The sequence below is a fragment of the Nerophis ophidion genome, linkage group LG27, assembly GCF_033978795.1.
Source record: "Nerophis ophidion isolate RoL-2023_Sa linkage group LG27, RoL_Noph_v1.0, whole genome shotgun sequence".
Lineage (NCBI taxonomy): Eukaryota > Metazoa > Chordata > Actinopteri > Syngnathiformes > Syngnathidae > Nerophis > Nerophis ophidion.
In genome coordinates, this window is record NC_084637.1 from 22,788,869 (window position 1) to 22,816,607 (window position 27,739).

The window sequence follows — 27,739 nt, forward strand, 5'->3', positions numbered from 1 at the left end:
AATTATTCCCAAGAAAAACAGTACAGGGTCCATCGTCTGGCTTCAAGCGGGAATATGTCGAACAGACAACCGTAATTTGTTAAGTGTGGGGCAAAAGCGTTGCTACAAAAAGTAGCATTACTGCTAATATGTAGCATCATTTGAAAAGTCACCTGCTAGAGAATGAAGAGTGCTTACTCCGTATTTCAACATCTCGATTCGGTGCAACATACCCACACCATCTAAATGCTGAGGCAAACATTTCCAGATCAACACCGTAGGAAAAAAATAGTCAACAACGAAAGAAGAAAATGTCCGCAGTAATCTACCACACAGCGAAGGATGAACACTATTTGATTTCCTATTATGCAGCTCATTTTTATTTGACAGTTGTTGAAAAGTCCTGTGTGACATCATGCAAAAAAGTGCACTTTATATGTTTTAAACAATTGTAGTGGCGTTCTGTACAAAAAGTGCACTTTAATTTAGTGTTGTTTTGATATGTCATCTTAGTGACATCATGCACAAAAGTGCACTCATAGATTGTTTTAAAATGTCTCTGACAATCTTGCACTTATATATATACTATATATATATATATATATATATATATATATATATATAAACCCCGTTTCCATATGAGTTGGGAAATTGTGTTAGATGTAAATATAAACGGAATACAATGATTTGCAAATCCTTTTCAACCCATATTCAGTTGAATGCACTACAAAGACAAGATATTTGATGTTCATACTCATAAATTTTGTTTTTTTTTTGCAAATAATAATTAACTTAGAATTTCATGGCTGCAACACGTGCCAAAGTAGTTGGGAAAGGGCATGTTCACCACTGTGTTACATCACCTTTTCTTTTAACAACACTCAATAAATGTTTGGGAACTGAGGAAACTAATTGTTGAAGCTTTGAAAGTGGAATTCTTTCCCATTCTTGTTTTATGTAGAGCTTCAGTTGTTCAACAGTCCGGGGTCTCCACTGCCGTATTTTACACTTCATAATGCGCCACATATTTTTGATGGGAGACAGGTCTGGACTGCAGGCGGGCCAGTGAAGTACCCGCACTCTTTTTTTACAAAGCCACGCTGTTGTAACACATGCTGAATGTGGATTGGCATTGTCTTGCTGAAATAAGCAGGGGCGTCCATTAAAAACATGATGGCAGATGGCAGCGTATTTTGTTCCAAAACCTGTATGTACATTTCAGCATTAATGGTGCCTTCACAGATGTGTAAGTTACCCATGCCTTGGGCACTAATGCACCCCCATACCATCACAGATGCTGGCTTTTGAACTTTATATCGCCAAGAGTCTGATGATTCGCTTCCCCTTTGGTCCGAATGACACAATGTCGAATAGTTCCAAAAACAATTTGAAATGTGGACTCGTCAGACCACAGAACACTTTTCCACTTTGCATCAGTCCATCTTAGATGATCTCGGGCCCAGAGAAGCCAGCGGCGTTTCTGGATGTTGTTGATAAATGGCTTTTGCTTTGCATAGTAGAGATTTAACTTGCACTTACAGATGTAGCGACCAACTGTATTTAGTGACAGTAGTTTTCTGAAATGTTCCTGAGCCCATGTGGTGATATCCTTTAGAGATTGATGTCGGTTTTTGATACAGCGCAGTCTGAGGGATCGAAGGTTACGGTCATTCAATGTTGGTTTACGGACATGCCGCTTACGTGGAGTGATTTCTCCAGATTCTCTGAACCTTTTGATGATATTATGGACCGTAGATGTTGAAATCCCTAAATTTCTTGCAATTGCACTTTGAGAAACTCATAAACTGTCATAAACTGTTTGACTATTTGCTCACGCAGTTGTGGACAAAAGGGTGTACCTCGCCCCATCCTGTCTTGTGAAAGACTGAGCATTTTTTGGGAAGCTGTTTTTATACCCAATCATGGCATCCACCTGTTCCCACGTAGCCTGCACACCTGATGTTCCAAATAATTGTTTGATTAGCATTCCTCAACTTTATCAGTATTTATTGCCACCTTTCCCAACTTCTCTGTCACGTGGTTCTGGCCTCAAATTCCAAAGTTAATGATTTGCACAAAAAAAAAATGCTTATCATTTTGAACATCAAATATGTTGTCTTTGTAGCATATTCAACTGAATATGGGTTGAAAATGATTTGCAAATCATTGTATTCTGTTTATATTTACATCTAACACAATTTCCCAACTCATATGGAAACGGGGTTTCAACATACATACATACATATATATATATACATATATATATATATATATATATATATATATATATATATATATATACATACACATATACATACATATATATATACACACATATATATATACATACACATATACATACATATATATATACACACATATATATATACATACACATATACTTATACACATACACACACATACACCCACACACAAGTATTGGTTTTGGAAATAAAACATATCAAAATGGCCCCGCATGCTTTATACACAATAATGAAGTAAAAGGCTATTGCCATCAATAAAGTTTGATGGTTTTGGCATAAAAATGCCAACTAAGTGACTGAAAAAGACAAATCCTGTTGACAAAAACCCAAGACGATGTCCTAAAGTGTTCCAAACAAGGCTGACAACATCGTTAGCGACACTGGAATCAGCGTGTCGTGTTGATATCAGGCGTGCAGGAAGAGGAAGGATGAGCTCACAGACATGACAACACAAGTCCTCTTCGCCATTGTTGACATCCTTTTGTCATTGGAACATGTGTGCGTGAGAGAGGAGGACATACCCCAGCAGAGATAGGGAGAGTGTGACTCAAAAGTGGCTGAGGGTGATATCACTGCTTCCAATAGCCAAGACTCTCATGGGAAATGACATCATCGAGTTGGGACATTGGGGGGTCACCGGGGGTCACCTGGGGCGCAGTCGCGCTGGACAATAAAACTTACAGTCGTGTATGGGTGTTGTTCTAAATCGAAGCTTCCATGCTCCAGTTTGGATCAAACATTTTCCATTGAGGAACAAACACTACAAAATTAATAGTATGTAGATTTTTGTTCACCTTTAGGGTTCCACTCCATTTTGGTCCCGGGGACCAGGAAGGGTGTCAGTCATTAAAATGTAAATTTTTTTGTATTATTATTTTGAAAATCTCTACATTTTGATTCTTCTGATTTGGTATTAGAAATATTGTTTTTTTTTATGTTTTAAGCCTTTTTTTTTTTTTTTTTTTTTTTTAAAGAAAACCCATGTACAAAATATGCAATATTCAACCCCTAAAATGTTCAGAGTGGAATATTTGATGTCAAGCAATTGGAGCCTTAAATAGATCAATAATTCATAACATTGATTTTTAATGTTATTTTTTATTTATTTTAATTTTTAATAGTTTTTTCATTACTTTACTTTCAGTGCTTAAAGGCCTACTGAAATGAGATTTTCTTATTTAAACGTGGATAGCAGGTCCATTCTGTGTCATACTTGATCATTTCGCGATATTGCCATATTTTTGCTGAAAGGATTTAGTAAAGAACATCGACGATAAAGTTCGCAACTTTTGGTCGCTAATAAAAAAGCCTTGCCTTTACCGGAAGTAGCAGACGATGTGCGCGTGACGTCACGGGTTGTAGGGTTCCTCACATCCTCACATTGTTTATAATCATAGCCTCCAGCAGCAAGAGCTATTCGGACCGAGAAAGCGACAATTTCCACATTAATTTGAGCGAGAATGAAAGAGTCGTGGATGAGGAAAGTTAGAGTGAGGCACTAAAAAAAAAAAAAAAAGCGACCACTCCGGGCGACGGCAATGGTAGCGTTTCAGATGTAATTAGACACATTTACTAGGATAATTCTGGAAAATCCCTTATCTGCCTTTTGTGTTAACAGTGTTTTAGTGAGATTCTAAAGTCATACCTGAAAGTCGGATGGCTGCAGTGAACGCCAGTGTCTCAGAGAGAAGCCAATGGAGGAGCCAATATCACAGATACATTTTTGACAGCTACAGGAGGAGGTCCCATAATCCACTGAAGTCTCCGGTAAGAGCTGACTTAATATCACAATTTTCCCATCCAAAAACTTGCTGGTTGACGTAGAGAAACATGTGAAGGGAAGTGAAGTGAATTATATTTATATAGCGCTTTTTCTCTAGTGACTCAAAGCGCTTTACAAAGTGAAACCCAATATCTAATTTTTACATATAAACCAGTGTGGGTGGCACTGGGAACAGGTGGGTAAAGTGTCTTGCCCAAGGACACAACGGCAGTGACTAGGATGGCAGAAGCGGGAATCGAACCTGCAACCCTCAAGTTGCTGACACGGCCGCTCTACCAACCGAGCTATACCGCCCATGTTCACTTGACCGCTCTGGGTTGAAGCTGCAATCCACCGCTTTCCACCAACAGCATTCTTATTTATAGTCCCCATTATTAATTGAACAAATTACAAAAGATTCAGCAACACAGATGTCCATAATACTGTGTAAATATGCGATGTAAAGGGACGACTTTTAGCCGTGTGTGGTGCTGAGCTAATATGTCCGCTACAACCCCAGACGTCACGCGCACGCGTCATCATACGCGTCATCATTCCGCGACGTTTTCAACAAGAAACTCCGCGGGAAATTGAAAATTGTAATTTAGTAATCTAAACCGGCCGATTGTCATGTGTTGCAATGTTAATATTTCATCATTGATATATAAACTATCAGACTGCGAGGTCGGTAGTAGTGGGTTTCAGTAGGCCTTTAAATCTCCAGTTGGTTCTCAAACTGCCCCCTCCCCCCCCAATACCACCATAATGAGCAACATTAACATACAATAGCATACTAGGCCTAAGTATTCATCAAACACAAGTATATTTAATAGGAGGTGGGAATCTTAGGGCACCTTACGATTCAATTATGATTCAGGAGCTACGATTCAATTAAAACATTTAATATTGCAGCGTATTGATGGAGTTTTACATCTGTTTTCGCTTCACTAAATAAGGGTTTATCACTTGCAACTTTAAAAAACAGTGCATTTGTAAAAAGAAAGTTAAATTATTCCCACATGTATCATCAAATTAATTAAAAATGGGTGCAAAACATGACTAGAAGTGCCCTAAACCAGTGGTCCCCAACCACCGGGCCGCAGAAGAATTTTTAAATACATTTTTATATAAAAAAAAAAATAATAATAATAATAATAATTTATATTTTTTATTAAATCAACATAAGAAAACACAATATACACTTACAATTAGTGCACTAACCACAAAAACCTCCCTTTTTCATGACAAAAACGTCCCTTTTTCATGACAAAGAAAAAAAAAAAAAAGACCCCCCCCCCTGGGCCGCGGGACAAATTATTAAGCGTTGACCGGTCCGTGGATACAAAAAGGTTGGGGACCACTGCCCTAAACTAAAGGAGCTGGCCGGAACTCTCAAATTCCAGAACTGTCTGCATGACTTGATTTACATGACATAATTTGATTATCAACATTCACTAATCGATAATATAAGCGTGCAAGTCAGAGTTGTGATGCATCTAAAAATCAATTATTTCCCCCACCTTTTAATATTGAATAATTTTGGCATTGTTTGAACAGTAACACTGTGTCTGAACATTTATTTAGTGATTATTTGGCATACCACTAAATGGAGCCCGTGTACCACTCGTGTATCGAGAGAGTTCGCCGACCAGGTTTCAAAGTGGGCCACAAAAAGGGCGCTCTGTGGTCACATGAGGGGCTTTTGACCAATCAGAGAAAGTATGGCCAGAGGATAGAAACACCTTTCCCAAAAAAAAAAGAAAAAGAAAAAAAAAGGAGTTTTAACCCCAGTTTTAAGCCAGCGCAGGTTTACCATACTTAGGATATAATTTTACAAAGTAATTAAAATAAAAAAATAAAATGCTCAGCAACAGTAATAATATTACAGTTTATAGTTATTTAATGTATTTAATCCCAACATTTAGTCTAAAAAAACAAAAAGTGGATATTTTATTATTTATCTATTATTTTATTATTATTTGTGTATCAATTCTCAAAAATGTATCTGTTTTATAATCTTAATGGAATTCAAAAAAAGTTTTAACACCAGTTTCAACCCAACTCAGTTTTAAAATAGCTAGGACATGATTTTACAAAGTAATTAAAACAACAAATAAAATCAACAGTAACAATAACACCATAATTAATAGTTATTTAATGTTTTTCATCTCAACATTCATTCTAAAAAAAAAGTGGATTTTTATTTATTTTTTATTTTATTTCCATTTTTTCCCCCCATCGATACTTGAAATTTCATCCGTTTAATCATCTTAATGAATTAAAAAAAAAAAATTTTTTTAACTCCAGCTTTAACCAAACGCAGCTTTACAATACTTAACATGTAATTTTACAAAGTAATTAGAACAAATAAAATCAACAGTAACAATAACATCATAATTAATAGTTATTTAATGTATTTAATCCCAAAATGTATTCCATCCATCCATCCATTTTCTACCGCTTATTCCCTTTTTGGGGTCGCGGGGGGCTCCAAAAAAAAAAGTATATTTTTTATTTTTTTATTTTATTTACTCTCCCCCTTATCGATTCTCGAAATGTCATCTGTTTTATAATCTTAATGAATAAAAAAAAAGTTTTAACCCCAGATTCAACCCAACGCAGCTTTACAATACTTAGAATATGATTTTAGAAATTAAAACAAAAAATAAAAACTGTAACAATAACTTCATAATTAATAGTTATTTAATGCAGTGGGTCTCAAATGGGGGTACGTGAGATTTTTAAAAAATATTCTAAAAATTGCAACTATTCAAAAATACGTCAACAAAATATGAACATAAGTTCATAAACTGTGAAAAGAAATGCAACAATGCAATATTCAGTGTTGACAGCTAGATTTTTTGTGGACATGTTCCATAAATATTGATGTTAAAGATTTCTTTTTTTGTGAAGAAATGTTTAGAATTAAGTTCATGAATCCAGATCGATCTCTATTACAATCCCCAAAGAGGGCACTTTAAGTTGATGATTACTTCTGTGTAGAAATCTTTATTTATAATTGAATCATTTGTTTATTTTTCAACAAGTTTTTAGTTATTTTTAAATCTTTTTTTCCAAATAGTTAAAGAAAGACCACTACAAATGAGCAATATTTTGCACTGTTATACAATTTAATAAAACAGAAAGTGATGACATGGTGCTGTATTTTACTTCTTAATTTTTTTTTTCAACAAAAAATGCTTTGCTCTGATTAGGGGGTACTTGAATTAGAAACATTTCCACAGGGGGTACATCACTGAAAAAAGGTTTTTCAGTGACATTTATTCTAAAAAAAAAAAAAAAAGTGGATTTTAATTTTTTTTTAATTTTATTTACTTTTTTTGCCCCATTGATTCTCAAAATTTAATCTGTTTTATAATCTTAAAGGCCTACTGAAATGAGATTTTCTTATTTAAACAGGGATAGCAGGTCCATTCTATGTGTCATACTTGATCATTTCGCGATATTGCCATATTTTTGCTGAAAGGATTTAATAGAGAACATCGACGATAAAGTTCGCAACTTTTGGTCGCTAATAAAAAAACCTTGCCTGAACCGGAAGTAGCAGACGACGTGCGCGTGACGTCGCGGGTTGTAGGGCTCCTCACATCTTCACATTGTTTACAATCATGGCCACCAGCAGCGAGAGCCATTCGGACCGAGAAAGCGACGATTTCCCCATTAATTTGACCGAGGATGAAAGATTTGTGGATAAGGAAAGTTGAAGTGAAGCACAAAAAAAAAAAAAGAAAGAAAATGTGACGGCTCCGGAAGGCAGCAGTGTGAGCGTTTCAGATGTAATTAGACACATTTAATGGGATAATTCTGGAAGATCCCTTATCTGCTTATTGCTTTAATAGTGTTTTAGTGAGATTGTGAAGTCATACCTCAAAGTCGTATGTCTGCTGCGAACGCCAGTGTCTTTGATGGAAGCCATGAAAGGGCCAAGATCACAGTTGCCTTTTTGACAGCTGCTGCAGGAGGAGGTCCAGTAATTCACTGATGTCTCCGGTAAAAGCCGACTTAATATAACAATTTTCCCATCCAAGAACATGCTGGTTGACGTAGAGAAACATGTTCGCTTGACTGCTCTGTGTTAAAGCTTCACAACAAACAAAGAAACACCGGCTGTGTCTCGGTGCTAAAGGCCGCTGCAATCCACCGCTTTCCACCAACAGCATTCTTATTTATTGTCTCCATTATTAATTGAACAAATTGCAAAAGATTCAGCAACACAGATGTCCAAATTACTGTGTAATTATGCGATGAAAAGAGACGACTTTTAGCCGTAAGTGGTGCTGGGCTAATATGTCCCCTCCAACCAATAACGTCACAACACGCGTCATCATTCCGCAACGTTTTCAACAAGAAACTCCTTGGGAAATTTAAAATTGTAATTTAGTAAACTAAACTGGCCGTATTGGCATGTGTTGCAATGTTAATATTTCATCATTGATATATAAACTGTGTGGTCGGTAGTAGTGGGTTTCAGTAGGCCTTTAATGAATTAAAAAAAAAGGTGTTAACTCCAGCTTCAACCCAACGCAGCTTTACATATAAAATCAACAGTAACAATAACATCATAATTAATAGTTGTTTATTGTATTGAATCCAAACATTTATTCAAAAGTAATGAAAAGTGGATTTTTGTTTTGTTATTTTTTAAAATCGATTCTCGAAAATGAATCTTTTTTTAATAATCGTAATGAATACAAATCGGGATTTAAAGTTAAGTTAAAGTACTAATGATTGTCATACACACACTAGGTGTGGTGAAATGTGTCCTCTGCATTGACCCATCCCCTTGTTCACCCCCTGGGTGGTGAGGGGAGCAGTGAGCAGCAGTGGTGCGGTGCCCGGGAATCATTTTTGGTGATTTAACCCCCAATTCCAACCCTTGATGCTGAGTGCCAAGCAGGGAGGTAATGGCTCCCATTTTTATATTTTTTGAATGACTCGGCCGGGGTTTGAACTCACAACCTACTGATCTCAGGGCGGACACTAACCACTGAGCACGGATTTGGTTAAATAAATGATAAATGGGTTGTACTTGTATAGCGCTTTTCTACCTTCAAGGTACTCAAAGCGCTTTGACACTACTTCCACATTTACCCATTCACACACACATTCACACACTGATGGAGGGAGCTGCCATGCAAGGCGCCAACCAGCACCAATCAGGAGCAAGGGTGAAGTGTCTTGCTCAGGACACAACGGACGTGACGAGGTTGGTACTAGGTGGGAATTGAACCAGGGACGGTCGGGTTGCGCACGGCCACTCTCCCACTGTGCCACGTCGTGGTTGTGAAACCATTTTTTGGAGCACCCCTATGAACAATAGACCCTTTTAAAAACAGGTTTCTTGCGACAAAAGCCATTGAGGGATTATTGAAAATGTAATAAACTGAGTGAATGTTTCCCCTTCTGACCAATGAGGCGACATCACGTTAAAGCCACATTCCCAGCACACGCTGGAGACTATCCCAGGGTTTTTCCAGGTGATAAAAAACCCGCACCTGTGCCTCCTTCCATCTGCTTCTCCTTTGCACTTTCTGTGCGACGCAGGACTTTACGACACAGGTGAGGGGTTTAAAAACGACTCTCATGAAAAAGATCCAACGGGAAAAAAAAAGTCTGCAGAGGAAACGAGCGCTTAAAGAACGATCGACATTTACGGCAACTCACAATTGCACAATGGCGGGCCGTAAAAGAAGGGATAGGACATGAAAGTTTTTTTGCATACATGAATATTTTCTGTACGTGTGCGCTGACATTCACACATGTGCAGGAGAAATATTCAAAATGGTGACCTTAACTTACACGCTTTGGGCATTTTTGTAATGCCCTCCATCAGTCACAGGCTGAGGAGTCGCTCATTTTTCATCCGCATTCAACTTTTCGCTCCAAAAAAGCCCACCTGAGCAGCCTTCCATGAACAACATGATTCTTGACAAATGTTAGTGTGCAAATGTCCTCCATTGCACATATTTAGCTGCTAAATCCATTTTTGCGCATGGATCACTTTTTGGCAACCTCATTAATGATAGCTGCAGTCCAGTTCCAGCAAGTTAAAATTTAATTTTTATTATCAGCATATGCCTCCGTCAGACTCATGTCAGGTATCATCCTGTATCTTATTTTGGTGCCAATATAAGACGATAATGTCGGTCGACCACTGTTATCGAACGTCGGGTGTTAAGAATTATGTATTCATAAATTATAGTTCCTGTTATGATCCGCTGCCCGGATCATACCATTTTCTGGTTTTGTTCCGTTTTGTATCATATTCTGTTAGTGTTCAATTTCCTTAGTTCCTGTTTTTTCTGTCACCGTGGTTGCTTATTAGTTTCACCTGCCCCTCGCTTTTGACGCACACCTGTTTTTGTTAATCACTGCCTGTATTTAAAGGGGAACATTATCACAATTTCAGAAGGGTTAAAACCAATAAAAATCAGTTCCCAGTGGCTTATTTTATTTTTCCAAGTTTTTAAAAAAATGTTTACATCTCACGGAATATCCCGAAAAAAAGCTTTAAAGTGCTTGATTTTCACTTTTTGCCTAAGCCACTGTCCATTTCCCTGTGACGTCACATAGCGATTCCAATACAAACAAATGGCGAATAGCCCAGCAAGATATAGCGACATTAGCTCGGATTCAGACTCGGATTTCAGCGGCTTAAGCGATTCAACAGATTACGCATGTATTGAAACAGATGGTTGGAGTATGGAGGCAGATAGCGAAAACGAAATTGAAGAATAAACTGAAGCTATTGAACGAATAGCTATTGACGCTATACGGCCATTTTTGCGTTAGCATCGCCGGTAAAATGTGCAGACCAACCGATCAGGACTTTCGCATTGACACTGGATCAACTTAAATCCGGCGATTGGTAAGTGTTTGTTTGGCATTAAATGTGGGTGGAAGGAAACGCTGGATGCAAATACAACTACAAATATACATACAGGTAGCCTAAATAGCATGTTAGCATCGATTAGCTGGCAGTCATTCCGCGAACAAATATGTCTGATTAGCACATAAGTCAATAACATCGACAACACTCACCTTTGTGATTTCGTTGACTTTATCGTTGGGAATGCATCTGCTTTGAGTGTCGCAGGATATCCAGACATTCTTGCCATCTCTGTCGTAGAATCGCCGGTAAAAACCAAACGAGGGACTTTCGCATCTCTTGACACTGGAGCAACTTAAATCCGTTGATTGGTAAGTGTTTGTATGGCATTAAATGTGGATGGAGGGAAAGGCTGGATGTAAATATAGCTACAAATGAGGCATAATGCACACAGCTAGCCTAAATTGCATGTTAGCATCGGTTAGCATGCCGTGCTAATCGATGCACATTCTACGTAAATCAACTGGAATCTGTCCATGATCGTGTTGTTACACCCTCCGACAACACACCGACGAGGCATGATGTCTCCAAGGTACCGGCAAACAGTTGAAAAAACGGAAAATAACAGAGCTGATTTGACTCGATGCGTGTGATGTGGTGGATAAAAATGGCGTTGACGACCGATGTGACGTCACGTTCTGACGTCGTCGTTCAGAGAGCGATAAACAGAAAGGCGTTTAATTCGCCAAAATTCAACCATTTAGAGTTCGGAGATCGGTTAAAAAAATATATGATCTTTTTTCTGCAACATCAAGGTATATATTGACGCTTACATAGGTCTGGTGATAATGTTCCCCTTTAAGCCTGACTTCTTTGTTCATTCTTTCTCGCTTCCGAGTTTGTGTCACACCTAGTTTGTGTTTCGTAACAGTGACTATTCCATATTTTGTACTTGCTAGCTTCCATGCTAAGCCTTTTGTTCCTCTAGCTCCCATGCTAGTAGTTTTGTTTTCCCTTTTGTGCCTCGAGCAAGTTTTTCTGTGTCCTAATCTGTTTTATTTATTAATAAATCATTGTTTCTTACCTCCACGCTGTGTCCAAGCCCGACTGCATCCACGAAAGAACGAACCCGCATCACCATGCCAGCCAAGCGTTTCACTAGGAAGCGAGAGAGAATGAACAAAGAAGGCAGGCTTAAATACAGGCAGTGATGAACAAAAACAGGTGTGCGTCAAAAGCGAGGGGCAAGTGAAACTAATAAGCAACCATGGTGACAGAACAAACGGGAACTAAGGAAGTCAAACACTAACAGAATATGATACAAAACGGAACAAAACCAGAATATGATATGATCCGGGCATAACATAACAGTTCCTCTTGTTTTTGCCCGCAGATTGTTTATTAGCACATTCTAAATATGCAACAAAGCACAAAAATGGCATAAATAGGAAAAAGACAAGGAGAAATATTGACAATTAAATATAATGTTCATATATTGAAATATTTAAACAATAGTTGAATAATATGGAAAAGAGCAAAAAACAAAAGTAGTACTGTTGAAAATGCAAAAAAACAAAAACAATAACTGAATAACAAGACAAATTTTAAAAAGAGAAACATTTTAAACAAATACACTTATTAAATCATTATTATTAAATAATAATCACAAGAATAAAAATCCTCCACCAGGTCCTATCTCTTATTAGTAAGTTATTCCAACATCCCGATCAGCCCCAAAATGGGCCGTAAATTCCAGACAATAAGCCACAAGTTTTTTCCTACACTTTGAACCCTGCGGCTTATAAAACGGTGGGAGTAATTTATGAATTTGTCTTCGTTGACAGCCATAATGGAAATAGTTTGGGGAAAAAAACTAAACAAGCAAATACACTGAGAAGTTGTGTTGATGCTACGGCGCCATCTTTTTAGTGTCCTTACATTTAGTGCTTTCAACCGGAAGTAAAAGGGTCGTTCCGTCTTCTACCCGTCCATAGCGTTCCTACTCTTATAGATTCATCATTCATCACTCCGAGCATCGTTTGTAAGTTTTACAATATAACTAAAACAATTATCACTCACTAAAACGGCACAAAAGATGAAAAAGACAAGGAGAAAAATTGACAATCAAATATAATAATCATATATTGAAATATTTACACAATTTAATAATATGGAAAAGAGCGAACAATAAAAATAGAACTGTTGACAATGCAAAAAATAAGCAATTATGTAATAAAACAAATTAAAAAAGAGAAAAATGTAAAATAAATACACTTATTATATCATAATAAATAATTAAATAATAATCACAAGAATAATAATCTTCCACCATGCAGGTCGTATCTTTTTTTAGTAAGGAATTCCAACATGCTGAATGCAGAGTGATCCCGATCAGCCCCAAAACGTGCCGTAAATTCCGGACACTAAGCCGCAACTTTCTTCCTACACTTTGAACCCTGCGGCTTATAAAACAGGGGGACTAATTTATGAATTTGTCTTCGGTGGCAGCCATAATGGAAATAGTTTGGGGGAAAAAACTAAAGAAGCAAATACACTGAGAAGTTGTGTTTATGCTACGGCGCCATATTTTCAGTGTCCTTCCATTTGATGCTTTCAACCGGAAGTAGAAGTGCCGTTCCGTCTTCTACCCGTCAATAGCGGTTCTACTCGTATGGATTCTTCATTCATCACTCCGAGCATTGAAACGCGAGCATTGCTTCAACGGCGTATTTAAAGACGGCCACGAAGCTCCCGCCAGGAAGGGTGTGCACGATCTAAAAAAATATGTTTCGGCAAAAATAATAGTCATAATTATCCAAGCAACGTTTGTAAGTTTTACAATATAACTAAAACAATTCTTACTCACTAAAGCGTCCCATAGTAAAGTCTGTAGGAGTTTTTTCATGCATATTTGTATGTGCTATCGTAATGTAATCAGGCGAGCGTCGTTAGCATTAGCTAATATGCAAACAGGTTTACGGCATGTCTGTGTTAGTATTATTAATTTAGAATGGCATTATTTTTGTATTGTTTCAGTTTCGTAAATTCCCCAAAACTTTGCCATGGAGTTATTGAGTCTGTTTAGCTAGCGTGTCCATGACGATGACTTCTGTTTTTTTTGATCGGCCATTTTACAGACACAGTTTGGAAACAATTAAGGTATGTAAATAAACATTTATAAAATATTGCTGTGTAAATAACTAATTTCACAATATATAATCTGCCTGTGGCTTATATATGGAAAAATATTTTTTTCTTCTAAAATTTTCTTGGGTGCGGCTTATATGCTGGTGCACTCTATAGTCCGGAGAATATGGTACGGTATATACATCAGGGTTTCTCGCAGAAAATGTGCTAATTATGTAATTTATTTACAGGTCAGTGAAATCATAATAAATATAAACCCAGATTTCTTTCCATTGTTTTACTACAATTATACTAATTTAATTATTAATTTCAACTATCATTTTATCAATTGAAGGGTCTTTTATTTGTTGTTCTTGCTAATTATGTTTTTTTTAATAAATAAATCAGTTTTTTACTATTTTACTATTATTGTGTATATGTATATATATATATATACACACACACACACATATACACATATATATATATATATATATATATATATATATATATATATATATATATATATATACACATATGTACATGTATATATACATATATATATGTATATATATAATTATTATAATTGTGCTAATCTATTTGTTGTCAATTTTAGATATTTTATATGTATGAAGATTTAGAAAATGAGCTACTTGTGTATTTTTTACTTCTTTTTTTCGCAGTACAGTGCATTCATAATAAATCTTATTTTACTACAATTTTACTAATTTTGTGTTGTTTTGTCTATGATTTTATTCATGGAGGGTTCTTTTTGGTTTTACTAGTTTGTACTGTTACCATTTAGAAAATGTGCTGATTGTCTCATTTTATTCACAGTTCAGTGCATTAATAATAAATACATTTGTTCCATTACTTAAATAACATTTGACAAAATTATTTCTTTCTATCATTCTAATTATTGAGATTTTGTTGTTGTACTTGTTTGTACTGTGAACATTTTGAAAATGTGTTAATTATCAAAGTTATTTACAGTTCAGTGCATAAATATAAATATTTGTTCCATTATTTTTACTAAATTATTTCTTGCTATCATTGTAATTATTGATGTTTTTGTTGTTGTACTTGTTTTGTGCTCCTGTGCGATTTGTGACCAGAAAAAGACCTCTCGGAGGTTCTGTTGCTCTACATTTAGCTGTAAAGTTCATCAATTATTATTACACTGTGTAAGCAACATCAATAAGATAAAAGCATGTTTTATTGTGAAGGTTTTCCAAATAATGTGATTGTTGCTTTGACAGTCACACAATGTCCATGGACTTAATAGCAAGACTTTCCATTGCAGCACCTCCATCCCAACATGACGACAACGCTTTTTATGATTGGACTTTATTTCCAAATCCTTCACATTCGAGTCCTTGACAAAGTGTTTTGTCTTTCAACGTTAATCCTGTTTGTCATTCTGCTTCAAAGATGTCCTCGCTCAAGGACTCTATTTGAATGTCAACAAGACGAATGCATATTTGTCCACTTAAGTGATTTTGTCTTTTACGAGGCGGTTTTAAAAGTCATCCAATGTGTGTAACTTGCTCGTGTTCGGAATCCGACAGTTTTAGGTGTAACTACACAAAATGAGCAACACAGCTAGCCTAAAACGTCAGCGTGCTTTCATTAAAATGCTAAAATTTTAGCATGATAACAGTTAGCATGTTTCAGATACCAAGTTATATGACGCAAAGGTGTATGGTTACTAAAATAGAGCAAAAAGAGTAAAATGAGATGAAAAACTTAGCATGCTTAAGTTAGCTTGCCAGCATGCTATCGTTTGAATGCTAACTGTTAACAAGTGTCACATACCAAGTTATGGTGTAAACGGTTGCAAAGCTAGCTCAAAAAGTTAGCATGCTAATGTTAGCATACTAGCAAACTCACGTTAGCGTGCTAACAGTTAGCTTGTGTCATATACCAAGTTATATGACAGTAAGGTGTAGGGTCGGGAGACTCAATAACTCCACAGTGACGTTTTGGTGAATTTACTGAGGAATTTGTGAAAAAGAAACCATACAAAATAACATTTTTAGCTTGTTTGTTCTTTTTTTTTATTTCTTTTACTATTTGGATTATGGCCGACAGTGAGGGGGAAAAAAAAAAATAGCTGAACCGTTTTATAGCTGTATGACAAAAGTAGCGGCTCACAGTCCCGAATTTACGGTAATACACACTTACACAAGACTACTACGTGGCAATAGTGAACAACACACCAATGACTGAAGCAGCAAGTTAATATTTTATTAGTTATACTTGTTTTGTACTGTAAAGATTTAGAAAATGTGCTAATTATGTGATTTTTTTTTACAGTTTAGTGAATTAGTAATACATAAAAAAAAACATTTTTCCCATTGTTTTACTACAATTATACTAATTAAATTATTCATTTCAACTATAATTTTTTTCATTGAAGGGTCTTTTATTCGTTGTACTAGCTATTGGTTGTGCTAATTATGCAATTTTTTACATAAATAAATCTGCTTTTTACTTTTATTTTACTACAATTATACTTATCTATGTATTGTTCATTTTAGATATTTTATTAGTTGTACTTGTTTTGTACAATAAAGATTTGGAAAATATGCTATGTTTTTTTTTTAAAGTTCAGTGCATTCATTGTAAATCTACTTTTTTCAATTATTTTACTACAATTTTACCAATTTTTTGTTGTTAACTTTGTCTATCACTTTATTTTCAGTTCAGTGTATTAATAATAATACATAAATAATCCTGCTTTTTTCAATTATTTTAGTAAAAATGTATTGAATCATTTCTTGCTAATTTTAGCTATTATTCTAATTATTGAGGTTTTTGGTGTACTGGTTTGTACAGTGACCACTTAGAAAATGTGCTAATTGTCTCATTTTATTTACAGTTCAGTGTATTAATAATAAATATTTGTTCCATTATTCTACTGACATTTTACTAAATAATTTATTGCTATCATTCTGATAATTGATGTTGTTGTACTCGTTTGTACTGTGACCACTTAGAAAATTTGCTAATTGTCTCATTTTATTTACAATTCAGTGCATTAATAATAAATACATTTGTTCCATTATTTTTACTAAATTATTTATTTCCGTCATTCTAATTAATTATGTTTTTGTTGACCTCTCAAGCTTGCAATCCAAACAACATCCCGTTTGTGGACATCAGAGCACATCCAATCTCTTTATTATCTCTGCCGCCAGTGCCGAAAAACTGCCTCTGCGAAGCTAACAAACGCAGCTGGGACGAAAATGCTTCTGAGTGCGCGCTCGCTGACGTCTTTTGGCACCCGCCTTTAAAAAGGCCCACACACTCTGCTCTCATGAAACGTCTCTCAACTGCAAATGCCATATATTTTCCTTTTTTATTTTTAAATAACGCATTAATTGCATTTCTAGTAATTAATTAAATTGATTAAAAAGTTATTCCGCTAGTAAGTTGATGACTTTTTTTGATAAAGTAATGACTAACTGTAGTAAATACTTTTTTATAACACTGCCCGTTTATAATGTTTAACTCTGCTTATGTTTTTCCTTTTTGTTGCTTTTTGCGTCTTCCCCCGAAATGTTGAGCTGCCGCCGAGTGTTAGCGTGACGTGGTTGAATAAAAGTGATGTATGGACTTCAGACTTCAAGGAGCGTGAAGATTATTTTGCAAACACGGCGTACCTAATAAAAAGGTCATTTGGCCCCGAGGGTGGCTGCCGTGTTTACACAGTCCTCTCCACTCCGACGCCATTAAGCTATTAGGTTTCAAAAAGCGCTCTTTGGAAATCTGAAGACTACTGTTTGGATTTTTGACATTTCTGAGCTCGCTGGCTGCCAGGACTCTTGAGTGATTGGCAGGCGGCCCCCGAGCAGCAACACAGTGATCTGTTTTGTGTTATCTTCTTACTGGTGTCCGAGATTTGCTGGAAGATGAACATTCAACAGGTTGTCATCCTAAAGTAATGCTACTTTTTAGCACCTTTCTGGACATAATGTTTCATGTTTGCCATCACCCCCATTATTTGCAACCAACATTTGTCAAACAAACGTCAACACATCAAACCTTATAGGACACCTGAAACGCAAGCATTGCTTCAACGGTGTATTTAAGACGGCCACGAAGCTCCCGCCAAGAAAAGGTGTGCACAAACTACAGTTGAATCTAAAAAAATATTTTTGGGCAAAAATAATAGTAACAATTATCCAAGCAACGTTTGTAAGTTTTACAATATAACTAAAACTATTCTTACTTACTAAACTTACACAAGTGATGTCAGGAGAAGTGCTTTCTTGCATATTTGTATGTGCTATTGTAATGTCATCAAGCTAGCGTCGTTAGCATTAGCTATTATGCTAACACGTTTACGAATGTCTGTGTTAGTGTTAATAACTTACAATGGCATTTTTTTATATTGCTTCAGTTACACAAATTCCTCAGTAAATTCACCAAAACGTCAGCGTGGAGTTATTGAGTCTGGTTGATGATGATGACTTCTGTTTTGCTTGATCGGACGTTTTACTGCCATGTTACGGACACCATTTGGAAACAATTAAGGTATGTAAATAAACATTTACATAATATTTGTGTGTAAATAACTAATTTGAGAACGTATGTATCTGCGACTTATAGTCCGATGCGGCTAATATATGGGGAAAATGTTTTTCATATAAAGTTTTGTGGGCCCGGGTTATATCCTAGTGCGCGCAACACTCCGGAATATGGTATATACACGCACATATACACACACATATGCATACATTTACACACAAACACGCACACACTTTTCTACATACACACATATATATATATATATATATACACACACACACACATATATATATATATATATACATACACAGATATATATATACATACACAGATATACATATACATATACACATTATACAAACCCCGTTTCCATATGAGTTCCAATTATTTGAAAATCCTTTCCACCCATATACAATTGAATGCACTACAAAGACAAGAAATTTGATGTTCAAACTCATAAATTGTATTTATTTTTGCAAATAATAATTAACTTTGAATTTTATGGCTGCAACACGTGCCAAAGTAGTTGGGAAAGGGCATGTTCACCACTGTGTTAGATCACCTTAACTTTTACCAACACTCAATAAACGTTTGGGAACCGAGGAGACACATTTTTGAAGCTTTTCAGGTGGAATTCTTTCCCATTCTTGCTTGATGTACCGCTTAAGTTGTTCAACAGTCCGGGGTGTCTGTTGTCATATTTTAGGCTTCAAAATTTGCAATGGGAGACAGGTCTGGACTACAGGCAGGCCATTCTAGTACCCGCACTCTTTTACTATGAAGCCATGCTGTTGTAACACGTGGTGTGGCATTGTCTTGCTAAAATAAGCAGGGGCGTCCATGATAACGTTGCTTGAATGGTAGTATATGTTGCTCCAAAACCTGTATGTACCTTTCAGCATTAATGGCGCCTTCATAGATGTGTAAGTTACCCATGCCTTGGACACTAATACACCCCCATACCATCACAGATGCTGGCTTTTGAACTTTGCGCCTATAACAAACCGGATGGTTATTATCCTCTTTGTTCCCGAGGACACAAATGTCCACAGTTTCAAAAAACAATTTGAAATGAGGACTTGTCAGACCACAGAACACTTTTCCACTTTGCATCAGTCCATCTTAGATGATCTCGGGCACAGAGAGGCCAGCGCCGTTTCTGGATGTTGTTGATAAATGGCTTTCGCTTTGCACAGTAGAGCTTTAACTTGCACTTACAGATGTAGCGACAAACTGCATTTAGTGGCAGTGGTTTTCTGAAGTGTTCCTGAGCCCATGTGGTGATATTCTTTAAAGATTGATGTCGGTTTTTGATACGGTGCCATCTGAGGGATCGAAGATCTGTAATATCATCGCTTATGTGGAGTGATTTCTCCAGATTCTCTGAACCTTTTGATGATATTATGGACAGTAGATGTTGATATCCCCAAATTTCTTGCAATTGCACTTTGAGAAACGTTTTTCTTAAACTGTTTGACAATTTGCTCACGTAGTTGTGGACAAAGGGGTGTACCTCGCCCCATCCTTTCTTGTGAAAGACTGAGTATTTTTTGGGAAGCTGTTTTTAAACCCAATCATGGCACCCACCTGTTCCTAATTAGCCTGCACACCTGTGGGATGTTCCAAATAAGTGTTTTATGAGCATTCCTCAACTTTATCAGCATTTATTGCCACCTTTCCCAACTTCTTTGTCATGTGTTGCTTGCATCAAATTCTAAAGTTAATGATTATTTGCAAAAATAAAATGTTTATTAGTTTGAACATCAAATATGTTGTCTTTGTAGCATATTCAACTGAATATGGGTTGGAAATGATTTGCAAATCATTGTATTCTGTTTATATTTACATCTAAAACAATTTCCCAACTCATATGGAAACAGGGTTTGCATATATATATATATATATATATATATATATATATATATATATGAATGACACATATGTACACATATTTATATATATACAGATATACATACATATATATATACACAGATATACATACACATATATATATATATATATATATATACACACATATATATATATATATACATACACACACACATATATACATATATATATATATACACACACACACACACATTCATACAAACATGTACAAATACGTATATGTATAAAGCATATAGCTTTTTTTATATGTATAAGAAAATGACTTTCCCATCCAAAATATTAAAAGCCCTCAAAATAAAAAGAATACTAAATATTGAGGTTAAAATATAACAGTTTAAGTAATTGATAAATCAAATATTAACTTATGAATTAATTTGAAAAATTACATTAATAAACACCATTAAATGTATAACCAAACATCAATATTTTTATAGAGGCATCAGTTTTGACACCATAGGTTATGCAGTCACACCATGAATTTATTTTTTTTATTTTTTTTTTTATTTTTTTATTCTATTCTGGGGAAAAAATCTACAGTAAAAATGTAAAAACAAAGCAAAACAAATTGGTATGCAATGAGAAAATGTTCTAATAATACATCATTTTATACTTACTCACCAATAATAAATCTGTTTTGAGCATTTTTATGAATACAAAAGTAATAGTTGGACTTCAGTACCCCACCATGGTGTAAAAAGTTTGGACACCCCTAAAGCAGGGGTCACCAATGCGGTGCCCGCAGGCACCAGGTAGCCTGTAAGGACCAGATGAGTCCCCCGCTGGCCTGTTCTAAAAATAGCTCAAATAGCAGCACTTACCAGTGAGCTGCCTCTATTTCTTAAATTGTATTTATTTGCGAGCAAGCTGGTCTCGCTTTGCTCGACCTTTTTAATTCTAAGAAAGACAAAATCAAATAGAATTTTAAAATCCAAGCAAATATTTTACAGACTTGGTCTTCACTTGTTTAAATAAATTAATTTGTTGTTTTACTTTGCTTCTTATAACTTTCAGAAAGACAATTTTAGAGAAAAAATACAACCTTAAAAATGATTTTAGGATTTTTAAACACATATACCTTTTTACCTTTTAAATTCCTTCCTCTTCTTTCCTGAAAATTTAAATCAATGTTCAAGTAAATTTTGCTTTTTTTATTGTAAAGAATAATGAATACATTTTAATTTAATTCTTAATTTTAGCTTCTGTTTTTTCGACAAAATATATTTGTGAAATATTTCTTCAAACTTATTATGATTAAAATTCAAAAACTGTATTCTGGCAAATCTAGAAAATCTGTAGAATCAAATTTAAATCTTATTTCAAAGTCTTTTGGATTTCTTTTAACATTTTTGTTCTGGAAAATCTAGAAGAAATAATGATTTGTCTTTGTTAGAAATATAGCTTGGTCCAATTTGTTATATATTCTAACAAAGTGCAGATTGGATTTTAACCTATTTAAAACATGTCATGAAAATTCTACAATCAATCTTAATCGGGAAAAATTACTAATGATGTTCTATAAATTATTTTTTTTATTTTTTCAAAAAGATTCGAATTAGTTAGTGCTTGTCTTCTTTTTTTGTTGGTGGTATTTTGAATTTTAAAGAGTCGAAATTGAAGATAACCTGTTTCAAAATTAAATTTTAATTTTTTTCGTGTTTTCTCCTCTTTTAAAAAGTTCAATTAAGTGTTTTTTTTTTAATCATTTATTCTCTACAAAAAACCTTCCGTAAAAGGAAAAAAAATGTACAACGGAATGATAGACAGAAATACCCATTTTTTTATATATATAGATTTATTTATTAAAGGTAAATTGAGCAAATTGGCTATTTCTGGCAATTTATTTAAGTGTGTATCAAACTGGTAGCCCTTCGCATTAATCAGTACCCAAGAAGTAGCTCTAAGTTTCAAAATTGCTGGTGACCCCTGCCCCTAAAGTATCAAAAGTATGGATATTTTGATTTGAGAATCGATATTAAAGCGTAAAGATCTGGTATCAGCGGTATCAACACTCTAGTATCGATCACTAGCCCTGTTTTACTGTCAGAATTTTACAAAGTTGCCAGTGCCCCCTGAGCTTTGGACCACACACCTGGCAACGCAGCTGCCAAGTGAATGGACGCGTTGATTGGAGCATGTATGGTCTGTAAAAGGAATTGTGTTAAAAAGGGCAAACCCTGCACTAACAAGGTTTCATTAGTCTTTTTTTTTCCAGTTTTCCGTAAGAAAGCCAGCAGGTGTCTTCCATCTTGTTGACACGAAGTGAGTCATTTGGGGTTCACGGCTGTCTCAGTCTTCGACCGGCTTTAGGAGAGCGAACGTTTCCTTTGAGAAAGTCAACATAAAGAAGCGGCGCAGGTTGTTTAAGGGAAACCAAGCGCAGCCAAAAGAAAAAGGGAGAGTTTTTGGAGGTGAAAGCTGAAAGGAGGCGTGCCTTGTTGGGCAGAGATCGGGGTCAAATAGTTGGTTGCTTTACAAAAGAGAGCATTTTTTGGGGGCGGGGGGGCTGAAAAGGCGAGAATGTTTGGCTTGGTTCATAGTGAAGGACTTTGGTGGAAAATGACAAGTGTATGAAAGGAAGCCATTAGTCCATGTCCAGTACTTTACCTCAATATTCCATTCCTCTCTTTCAAACTGGTCTCTTAAAGGGGAACATTATCACAATTTCATAAAGGTTAAAACCAATAAAAATGAGTTCCCAGTGGCTTATTTTATTTTTGGAAGTTTTTTTCCAAATTTTACCCATCATGGAATATCCCGAAAAAAGGCTTTAAAGTGCGTGATTTTCGCTGTCTGTAAATCCACCCGTCCATTTTCCTGTGACGTCACATAGTGATGCCAATAAACAAACAAACATGGCGGCTAGCACAGCAAGATATAGCGAAATTAGCAGGGATTCAGACTCTGATTTCAGCGGCTTAAGCGATTCAACAGATTACGCATGTATTGAAACGGATGGTTGGAGTGTGGAGGCAAATAGCGAAAACAAAATTGAAGAAGAAACTGAAGCTATTCGGCGATCGCCTTCTAACCAACGATTGCATCTTTTGACCACTGGAGCAACTTAAAGCCGTCGATTGGTAAGTGTTTGTTTGGCATTAAATGTGGGTGGAGGGAAAGGCTGGATGCAAATATAGCTACAAATATAGCTACAAATATACATACAGCTAGCCTAAATAGCATGTTAGCATCAGTTAGCTGGCAGTCATGCCGTGACCAAATATGTATGATCAGCACATAAGTCAACAACATCAACAAAACTCACCTTTGTGATTTCGTTGACTTTATCGTTGGAAATGCATCTGCTTTGAGTGTCGCAGGATATCTACACATTCTTGCCATTTCTGCCATGTTAGCATGCCGTGCTAATCGATGCACACTCCACGTAAATCAACTTGTGTCCGTCCCTGATCGTGTTGTTACACCCTCCGACAACACACCGACGAGGCATGATGTCTCCAAGGTACGGGAAACAGTCGAAAAAACGGAAAATAACAGAGCTGATTTGACTTGGTGTGTGTAATGTGTTTGAAAAAATGGTGGATTGCTTCCCACTGTAATGTCACGGGTGAAAGGTCATCGCTCCGACAGCGAAGAATTGAAAGGCGTTTAAATCGCCAAATTCACCCTTTTCGAGTTCGGGAATCGGTTAAAAAAACATATGGTCTTTTTTCTGCAACATTAAGGTATATATTGACGCTTACATAGGTCTGCTGATAATGTTCCCCTTTAAAGGGGAACTGCACTTTTTTCTTTTTTGCCCATCATTCACAATCATAATAAGAGACAGGAAGACAATGTTTTTTGGTTGTTTTTTTTTTGCTATTTAACATCTACAAATCGGATTGTTCTTGGTGGCTAGCAATAGAGCTAATGTTGGCAATCAATTCTACCTCCAAATCATTTAAAAACGCATACAAAAACCATCAACAATATTTCATTTACGTCCTGTAACCTCTACAATAACCAAGATGTAGCAACATTGCTATTGTAAGAGATAACACTGAGGAACTCTTTTTCTAGCTTACTAACACATCGACATGCTACGGTATTAGCCGTGAAAGCTAACTACGGAAAGAGATAAGCTAGCCTCTACGTCAGCACGAAGCGTGTTTGAGTTTGTAACGCACAACACAATGTGATAGGACACCAATCTGTAGTGAGTGAACAACGTGAACAATCATACTACGGTCCGCAACCATTTATGTCGAAACAGCTTGTCTCAAAATGACACATTTGCAACTTTGTGTCACGCCAACCTCACTCTCTCGGCTTCCGTCTACATCAACGTCTCACACTTCTGTCGTGCTCGCTTCGAGAAGCAGCAGTTCATCCTCTGTATATTCAGCCTCAAAAATATAAAGTGGTGAATTGAACAGAGTAGCTTTATTTGATTAGGACGGGGGTCGGCAACCCGCGGCTCTAGAGCCCAATCTTTAACACCGCCCTAGTGACTCTCTGGAACTTTTTCAAAAATGTATGACAAAATAGAAAAAGATAAGGGGAAAAAAATACAAAAAATACATTTTTTGCTTTAATATGGTTTCTGTACGAGGACAAAAATGACACAAACCTCCCTAATTGTTATAAAGCACACTATTTACATTAAACATGCTTCACTGATGAGCATTTGGCGAGAGCTGTTTTGTCCTACTAATTTTGTCAGTCCTTGAACTCACCGTTTGTTTACATGTATACGTAACTTTCTCCAACTTTCTAGGACGTGTTTTATGCCACTTCTTTTTCTGTCTCATTTTGTCCACCAAACTTTTAACGTTGTGCATGAATGCACAAAGGTGAGTTTTGTTGATGTTATTGACTTGTGTGGAGTGCTAATCAGACATATTTGGTCACTGCTAGCTAATCAATGCAAACATGCTATTTAGGCTTGCTATATGTACATATTGCATCATTATGTCTATTTTTTTGGTATATTTGAGGTCATTTAGTTTTCTGTAAATCCTCTTAATTCAATTTATATCTCATGACACACTATCTGTATGTAATATGGCTTTTAATTTTTTGCAGCTCCGGACAGATTTGTTTTTGTATTTTTGGACCAATACGGCTCTTTCAACATTTTAGGTTGCCGAACCCTGGATTACGCCAATGCACCCCAAAACGGACAAGCGGTAGAAAATGGATGGATTGATAGATGTTGATCAACGTATGACCAAAGCAACACAGTAAATATGCCAGAATTAGCTACAATAGCAAATTCCCAAAATGCCTGATAGTTATCCAAATCTAAAATATTATACTGCCTAAGAATATTCCAATATTGATAGCAAAGGGGCTTTTTAATCTGTACTGGAAATGTTTAAAATGATCAAAATATGGTAAATATTGAGCCTATTACATATTATGTTTATTACTACATTATATATATGCAAATCCATTTCCATATGAGTTGGGAAATTGTGTTAGATGTAAATATAAACGGAATACAATGATTTGCAAATCATTTTCAACCCATATTCAATTGAATATGCTACAAAGACAAGATATTTGATGTTCAAACTCATAAACATTTTTTTTGGGCAAATAATAATTAACTTAGAATTTCATGGCTGCAACACGTGCCAAAGTAGTTGGGAAAGCTTATGTTCACCACTGTGTTACATCACCTTTTCTTTTAACAACACTCAATAAACGTTTGGGAACTGAGGAAACTAATTGTTGAAGCTTTGTAAGTGGAATTCTTTCCCATTCTTGTTTTATGTAGAGCTTCAGTCGTTCAACAGTCTGGGGTCTCCGCTCACGTATTTTACGCTTCATAATGCACCACACATTTTCGATGGGAGACAGGTCTGGACTGCAGGCGGGCCAGGAAAGTACCCGCACACTTTTTTTACAAAGCCAAGCTGAATGTGGCTTGGCATTGTGTTGCTGAAATAAGCAGGAGCGTCCATGAAAAAGACGGCGCTTAGATGGCAGCATATACTGTTCCAAAACCTGTATGTACCTTTCAGCATTAATGGTGCTTTCACAGATTTGTAACTTACCCAGTCCTTGGGCACTAATGCACCCCCATACCATCACAGATGCTGACTTTCAAACTTTGCGTCAATAACAGTCTGGATGGTTCGCTTCCCCTTTGGTCCGGAGGACACAATGTCGAATATTTCCAAAAACAATTTGAAATGTGGACTCGTCAGACCACAGAACACTATTCCACTTTGCATCAGTCCATCTTAGATGACCTCGGGCCCAGAGAGGCCAGCGCCGTTTCTGGATGTTGTTGATAAATGGCTTTCGCTGTGCATAGTAGAACTTTAACTTTCACTTAGAGATGTAGCGACAAACTGTATTTAGTGACAGTGGTTTTCTGAAGTGTTCTTGAGCCCATGTGGTGATATCCTTTATGGATTGATGTCGGTTTTTGATACAGTGCCGTCTGAGGAATCGAAGGTCACGGCCATTCAATGTTGGTTTTCGGCCATGCCGCTTACATGGAGTGATTTCTCCAGATTCTCTGAACCTTTTGATGATATTATGGACCGTAGATGTTGAAATCCCTAAATTTCTTGAAATTGCACTTTGAGAAACGTTGTTCTTAAACTTTTTGACTATTTGCTCACTTAGTTGTGGACAAAGGGGTGTACCTCGCCCCATCCCTTCTTGTGAAAGACTGAGCATTTTTTGGGAAGCAGTTTTTATACCCAATCATGGCACCCACCTGTTCCCAATTAGCCTGCACACCTGTGGGATTTTCCAAATAAGTTTTTGATGAGCATTCCTCAACTTTAGCAGTATTTATTGCCACCTTTCCCAACTTATTTGTCACGTGTTGCTGGAATCAAATTCTAAAGTTAATGATTATTTGCAAAAAAAAAAAAGTTTTTCAGTTTGAACATCAAATATGTTGTCTTTGTAGCATATTCAACTGAATATGGGTTGAAAATGATTTGCAAATCATTGTATTTCGTTTATATTTACATCTAACACAATTTCCCAACTCATATGGAAATGGGGTTTGTACTTGCAGTGTGTATATTGTACATACCGGTATTACATATTGTTATGAAAGTGTCTGTTACTGCAATATATATATATACTTGATGTGTGTATATAAAACATTGCCGGGTTTTGAAGTACTTTTAGAGACTCACATTAGCCACATCTTTCAAGCATTTATCATCTTTACAATCGTAAAAGAATATATCTATACTGTATACATTATGCACAGTCGGGTTATTAATAAATTGGATATTTTCATAGTGCATAAAAACTGTTTAGGACAGTAGTAACATAATCGAGGCATCTAAACATGACATGACAGCCATATTGTCACCTTTACACTCCTTTCACCCATTG

At 36.1% G+C, this 27,739-nt stretch overlaps 1 long non-coding RNA gene across 2 annotated transcripts in view; it reads right to left on the bottom strand.

Moving 5' to 3' along the window:
• Positions 1-27,739, bottom strand: part of LOC133544316 (uncharacterized) — a 188,438-nt gene that overhangs the window by 99,014 nt on the left and 61,685 nt on the right. For both annotated transcript variants that reach the window (XR_009804627.1, XR_009804626.1), the window contains exon 2: positions 11,940-12,013. This is a non-coding gene — a long non-coding RNA (uncharacterized LOC133544316). The remainder of the gene's footprint in view (positions 1-11,939; positions 12,014-27,739) is intronic.